The sequence below is a fragment of the Scylla paramamosain genome, chromosome 17 (genome assembly GCF_035594125.1).
Source record: "Scylla paramamosain isolate STU-SP2022 chromosome 17, ASM3559412v1, whole genome shotgun sequence".
NCBI classification, from domain to species: domain Eukaryota; kingdom Metazoa; phylum Arthropoda; class Malacostraca; order Decapoda; family Portunidae; genus Scylla; species Scylla paramamosain.
In genome coordinates, this window is record NC_087167.1 from 11747501 (window position 1) to 11755000 (window position 7500).

Here is a 7500-nt window from a genome sequence, read left to right on the forward strand (position 1 = left end):
TGCTATTTTTCCTCATTATTTCTTTTTTTTTCCCCTTCCTTATTCAATCCTTCGGTCTAAGAATGTTTCAGTAATCAAGTTTCGTTAGATTGCCGACAGATTTCTTCCTTTCTTCTTCTTTTCTTGCTTCTTTTTCTTCGTCGCTTTTTTTTTTACTCTTGTTGTTGTTGTTGTTGTTGTTGTTGTTGTTGTTGTTGTTCCGTTTCTTAATCACCTTTTTTTTTTTTTTTACTTCTTGTTTTTCTTCTGCGCCTCCCTCGGTCACAACCATTACAAGCAGGGCTCCCTTCACTCCATACATAACCTTCTCTCGGCTCCTCCTCTCAGTGTGAGGCATTCTGGTCTAATACAGAATACAAGATACAGAGCAGGTCGCCGTGTCAAGGAGAGGTTTGGTGGCTGCTTCCTTTCAGTTTTATTTTTACAGGTTAGTCACTCCACTAGAAGCCTTCTCCTCCTCCTCCTCCTCTTCCTCCTCCTCCTCCTCCTCCTCCTCCTCCTCCTCCTCCTCTTCTTCTTCTTCCTCCTCCTCTTTCTCCTTATTCATTTACTTCCTCCCCTGTAAAGTTTTCGCTAAAATATGAGAAAGATAAACCAGACCGTGAAAATAACGTGGAGAGGCAAAATTCTCTCTCTCTCTCTCTCTCTCTCTCTCTCTCTCTCTCTCTCTCTCTCTCTCTCTCTCTCTCTCTCCGTGGTAATCCCTCCCCTGAGATGGGTCGTGCTAAGTACCCCTGTGATGGACCGTCCTGCCCCGGGGACCACTTGTCTGACTGCTGCCCTGTTTTACCCTGCCTTACCCTGCCTGCCTCTTGTTCTGCCGTTGTCTAATACTGCTACTGTTGCTGCTGCTCTGCCTTACCCTGCCTGCTCCCTGTTCTGCCTCTGTTTACTACTACAACTACTGCTGCTACTACTACTACTACTGTGTCTGCCGCCCTGCCTGTCTACTGTTGGTGTTTTAATCCTGTCTACTCTTATTACTGCTGCTGCTGCTGCGGCTAATATTACTTTACTGTTTCATTCTTATCTACTGACACTACTGCCTGTCTGTCTACTATTGCTTACTACTGCTACTACTACTACTACTAGTTATGTGTACCCTGCAATATCCTGCCTGTTAAACTGTTGTGTTCTGCCAATTATTATTATTATTATTTTTTTCTTTTTTTAGTACAAGACGAATGGGTAGACAGGGAGAGAGCCTTCTACTGTGCTGTCTTGTCTCTTCTACTAATTTTCTGTTGCTGTTTGTAATCCTGTGTTATTTTTGCTATACGTGGCGTCTCTGTCTGTCTGTCTGTCTGTCTGGCTGTCTCTCTCTCTCTCTCTCTCTCTCTCTCTCTCTCTCTCTCTCTCTCTCTCTCTCTCTCTCTCTCTCTCTCTGTTTGACCTTTCGTACCTAATAATATTTTTCCTTCCATCCGGCCACCATTTTTTCCTCACCTTTCTTTCCTTCCCTCCCTCCCTCCCTCCTTCCCTCCCGGTGCTAAGAGAAAGAGGAAAAATGGAGAAGTATCCCTCTCTCCTTTCTCTCTCCCATCCCTCCTCTCCCTCTCCCTCTCTCTCTGTCTCATTATATCGCTTATTCGTTATAGAATTTTTACGAAACCGGATCCGGAAAGTGTCGCTGCGTCATTTCGGTGTTTTTTTTTTTGCAGTTTCGTGCGAATCCTGACGAGAGAAAAATTTTAGGTTCATGAGTTGCTTCCAGTTTTTCTTCCTCTCTTTATTTATTTTTTTTTACTCTCTTTTCTTTCTGTGTATTATCATGATTACGTATTGTCATTGTTATTGCTGTTTGTTTTTTGTTTGTTTTTTTTTTTTGCTTTTTTTCTGTTTCGTCTCTTCCTCTTTCATTTTATCTTATTGTTGTTGTTGTTACTGTTGTGTTATTTCGTGTTTGGTTTCTCTCTCTTTATTCGCTTTTCGTTTTTTTTTTCCTGTTTTCTCCTTATTTATTTCTATCCGTAATTAATCTTCTTTCACCTGCCTGTTTATCTTTTATTTCTCTTTCTTTTTCGTTCTCTCTTTATTTATTTATTTATTTACAACCCTCATCTCTGTGCTGTTTAAAATATATGTATGCATGTATTAAGTCTCTCTCTCTCTCTCTCTCTCTCTCTCTCTCTCTCTCTCTCTCTCTCTCTCTCTCTCTCTCTCTCTCTCTCTCTCTCTCTCTGAAAGGTGAAAACATGGCGGCAGCATTTATTATTTTTTCTCTCTCTCTTTTTTAATATTCTGTGTTTCCCGGGCATAAATATTTCTTTTAATAGTTATGTACGAGTGATGCAGGCTCTCTCTCTCTCTCTCTCTCTCTCTCTCTCTCTCTCTCTCTCTCTCTCTCTCTCTCTCTCTCTCTCTCTCTCTCTCTCTCTCTCTCTCTCTCTCTCATGGACATTCACTTTTAATGTTTGAGTAATAATGAGAGTGATGATGATTATGGTGGTGGTAGTAGTAGTAGTAGTAGTAGTAGTAGTAGTGATAATAGTTATAATAATAATAACAATAATAATAATAATAATAATAATAATAATAATAATAATAATAATAACAATAATAACAATAATAATAATAATAATAACAATAATAATAATGCTTTCATTCTACAGCCACCGCTAAATATTTTACTGATTGAAAGTTGGGAAACCTATGCATTTTTTTTCTTTCTATTAGGTATTTGTTAAGATTTTGCGCAACGCCTTTTTTGTGTGAGTTTGTGCAAATTGCATTCAAAGAATTAAACACACCTCTACTGTGAGTGTAATCTTTCAAAAACTGCAACAGAGACTTTATACCCAACACTTGCACAAAAAATAACTCTAAGAAATCTCGATAGCACGTTTGTCACGAGCGTAACCTTTCAAAACCATAATCGAAGCATACACAAGTCCACTATTACCAAGCACAGAAGAGACCATAGTAACAGTTAGATGGATAATTGATGACGCCTTTTGCTATGAGTGTATAAACTATCCAACCTATTACATAAGCATACACAAGACCATTATCTCAAGCAGCGAAGAAACCATGGAAATTAAGAGAACAAGAACGCTAGACAGCAAGCACTGGACGCGGTGGTGAAGTGGAATGAAGGAATGATGATAATGGTTAACTGAGGAAATGAATGGGCGATACTGGTTAACTGAGGAGAATGAATGGGTGATACTTAACTGAGGGAATGAATGGGTGATACTGGTTAACTGCACAATGAATGGGTGATGATATTTGACAAGGGTGACAAGGGTTGGGTGTTGGTGCCTCCACAGTTCACCAGGGCGACCACCTTGTTATGTCTGTATGTAGTTAAGGGAACATCTGAGACTGTGCTTGTCTGAAATTATGATGCAGGTGTGTGTGTGTGTGTGTGTGTGTGTGTGTGTGTGTGTGTGTGTGTGTGTGTGTGTGTGTGTGTGTGTGTGTGTGTACTATGGCTTCATGTTACCAATATAAACACACACACACACACACACACACACACACACACACACACATGCATTCATTGTCCTAACGGTATCGGAGGCCGCCACGCAAACACCAGCAGCAGCATCAGCAGCAGCAGCAGCAGCACACAGGCAATTACAATAAAAAATAACTTAGTGTAATTACTTTGCATACGCTCAATTACAATTAGAATTACTACGGGCAGCTAAATGCAAATTAGTACAATACAATGGCAAGTGATTCATTTCAACTGCAATTACTCTTCATAGAAATTCGTGACTGATGTAAAGGGGACACTGGCGCTCCCCTCTCTCTCCCTCTCTCTCTCTCTCTCCCTCTCTCCCCCAGTGCTCTATCCCTCTGTGGTCGGGCAGCAGTGTCTGTGTGTGTGTCTGTGTGTGTGTATGTGAGTGTGTCGCCCGTCCCGCCCAGCTCAACCAGCCCGACCCGCCGCCAGCTCGCCCAACACAGCACAACCAAAACCAACTACTGACGCGGCCACGGCAGTAGTTCGTCAGTTAGTCAAGTGAATAAGTAAACATCCATCAATTGACGTTTGTGATATAATGAAAAGAAGCCGCAAGGGACTGGTATTGATGTAGCAACGTTATAATTAGTTGATTAAGCAAATGTATATTAATTGACGTTATAGAAATAGCGCCACATAAAACTATTCACCCAGCCATGTAGTAGTTAGTTAGTTAATTAGCTAGTTAGTTAAGAAAATGTACTTAAATTGACGTTAGAGAAATAATGCAAAACAAGACACAGGGAAACTACTGACGCAGAATCGGTAAAATGAATGAATTAATTAGTTGGTTATTTGGTTAGTTGATTAAAATGTATATTGATTGACGTTAGATAGATAAATAATACAATATAAGCCACAGGAACAAAAGGTGTCTGTTGTGTTGGTTTTATATAATGGAGGAACACTTGAATATTATTGATGTAGGAGTAATATAAAACAAACGCTTGTAAAGTTTTCCTGAAGGACTAAAAATTATAACCTACACTGTCTATAACGAGTCACGGTATCACCACATCTCACCACACCTCACCACACCTCACCACACTTCAATCTCCCGCCACACTCACCACACTGACGCACACCACCACAATACTTCCTTTTTTCTTTCTTAATACACTTCACTTTAAGTCACCTAACGTCACCACACTAGTACACCACACCGCATCTCACCACACACCCATGCACCACAGTTTACTCTCCCATCCCCTCTCACTCTAATGCGCCTCACCACTCTCCCGTTCACTCGCTCTCCCACTCTCACAACTTTGATACACTGATTCCATGTACTGTAATTAATCTCTCTCTCTCTCTCTCTCTCTCTCTCTCTCTCTCTCTCTCTCTCTCTCTCTCTCTCTCTCTCTCATATAAAGTTTCATTACATGTCCGTACAAATATAGGTTTAAAAGACCCATTTTTTCGCTTTTTTTGGAGGCAATAAACAAAACGAACCTTACAGTAATAATACATAGAGGTTAAATTTTCATGGCCTGCATACAAATATGAACATGCGTACATACATATATACATACATACATTCATACATATATCCATACATACATACATACTCGTACACACTGATGATTGGTAAATGGTGCTTCTATGGATGCATATAGATTTTCATGCGCTCTCTCTCTCTCTCTCTCTCTCTCTCTCTCTCTCTCTCTCTCTCTCTCTCTCTCTCTCTCTCTCTCTCTCTCTCTCTCTCTCTCACATAATTTTACACAATCATAAAGACAATCAATCAGTCAATCAACCAATCTCTCTCTCTCTCTCTCTCTCTCTCTCTCTCACATAATTTTACACAATCATAAAGACAATCAATCAGTCAATCAACCAATCTCTCTCTCTCTCTCTCTCTCTCTCTCTCTCTCTCTCTCTCTCTCTCTCTCTCTCTCTCTCTCTCTCTCTCTCTCTCTCTCTCTCTCTCTCTAATGCTCACCGTCTCTCAACAGGTGAAGGTCTCTGGTTATCTCACCTGTAGACAGAAAAAAACGCCTTGTCAATAAAATGTATTTAGTGATTTGATTCTCAAGTTGCAATTCTTTATTTTGTATTAAAAGGAGTGGAGAAACAATAAGGGACTTTTTTTTTTTTTTTTATTTTCATTTTGCCTTTGGTCTGCCTCCCTTTGTGCGTGAAAAAAAAGATAATTAATTCAGAGGGAAATATAGTTTAACGATGTAATATTTATTTATTTATTTATTTATTTACCTATTTAATTCTCAAATGTTGGATAATCTTTTTCGGACTATATTCGTTTGGGACTCTTATCTTCATTGAACCTTTTTATTTATGCTTTTTTTTTGGTTGTCCTAAGCCAGACCACCTCCTACACAATATGTTTTTTTTTCTTTTTATTTATTTATCTATTTAAATGTCGATTTATTTTTTTCTATTTATTTAGAGAGAGAGAAAAAAAGCAAGGTTTTCTATCCAATCACGGCGGTACTTGGAGAACGACGCCTCAGGTTCTTGGGAAAGGAAGGTAAAAAAAATAATAAAAAAGAAAAGAAATTATATATATAGAAAGTTTTAATGAAACCGAAACGTGTAAGTGTGTGTGTGTGTGTGTGTGTGTGTGTGTGTGTGTGTGTGTGTGTGTGTGTGTGTGTGTGTGTGTGTGTGTGTGTGTGTGTGTGTGTGTGTGTGTGTGTGTGTGTGTGCGCGTCAAAAATGGAAAAGTGCACACGAAAAGATATCAATAAGTGAACCAATTACTGCTTTCTAATTACTTCGCATGACTTGCAGTACAGTCACACCAAAACTACATGCGCAACCACAACCACAACACAACCACAACACAACACACCACCACAACGCAACCACTCACGCCAACAACCATACCATACCACATCACGACCACATCAACACGGTATGTATACACCACACTCACACCCACACCACAACTACGACCACACTCACCCCCACAACCACAGCACACCACAATACCACTACACACACCACACCATACCATACGTATACACCATTACAACACCGCATCCTCAATATTTAGATGATTTTTTTTTTCACTGTCAATGATAAATACAGGGCATTATTATTCTTTCATTAACTTCTAAGTGTATAATATTCCTTTACTCTCCTTCGCTCCTTCATTAAATCACCACTCCTTCATTATTTCCTAGTACGTACATCTGATTCATCTCCTCCTCTTCCTCCTCCTCCTCCTCCTTCTCCTCCTCCTCATCATCATCATTCTCCTCTTTTTCCTTCCTCCTTTCAATAAAACGTCTCCCTTATCAACGTTTTATACCTCTCTCTCTCTCTCTCTCTCTCTCTCTCTCTCTCTCTCTCTCTCTCTCTCTCTCTCTCTCTCTCTCTCTCTCTCTTTCTGTGCCTCCCTCACTCCCTAACTGCGTACCAAATAGATGAGGAGGCGGAGGAGGAGGAGGAGGAGGAGGTGGACAAAAGAGCCGCGGAGGACACAAAGGAGGATAAAACCGCGAAAAACCAAGGTCCCTCAATCTGCGGCACTCCATTACTCGTGGGTAATACGAACACAATGCTGCCGCCCCAGCCCGCCGTGTCCCGATCCCAGCCCGCCGCGCCTGGCTCCGTCCCCGCCGCTTGCAAGCCACCCGCCAGCGACTCGCCCGCCGCTGCCTGCCCGTTCACTGCTGGGCCGGCCGCACCCTTACGAAAGATACGCATATACAGGTCTACGCCGCTGTTATGGTTTGTTACAGCTTACTACAGTAATAAATGAGTGTTATTCTTACGTTACTGTTACTGTTATCTACACTAATGCTACAGCTTCCTACATTCCCACACTCGCGCCATACTTGTGTTAAGCTTATGTACACGATGTTACAGCCTGCTACATCCCCCTAAACTCATCCTACACTCATAAACTCACTTCATAATTGTGTTACACTTATCTACACTAACATTACTTCCTGCTACACCTTCCTTCACTCTTCAACTTGCGTCATAGGTGCGTTACATTCACCTACACTCATGCCACAGCTTGCAACACCTATACAAGCATCTATCCATCTATCCTATCC

At 40.8% G+C, this 7500-nt stretch overlaps 1 protein-coding gene across 4 annotated transcripts in view; it reads right to left on the reverse strand.

Moving 5' to 3' along the window:
- LOC135108480 (uncharacterized) overlaps positions 1 to 7500 on the reverse strand; it is a 260707-nt gene that overhangs the window by 91662 nt on the left and 161545 nt on the right. For all 4 annotated transcript variants that reach the window (XR_010272294.1, XM_064019537.1, XM_064019538.1 and 1 more), the window contains exon 5: positions 5415 to 5450. The gene's annotated coding sequence lies outside the window, so the exon portion shown is untranslated. The remainder of the gene's footprint in view (positions 1 to 5414; positions 5451 to 7500) is intronic.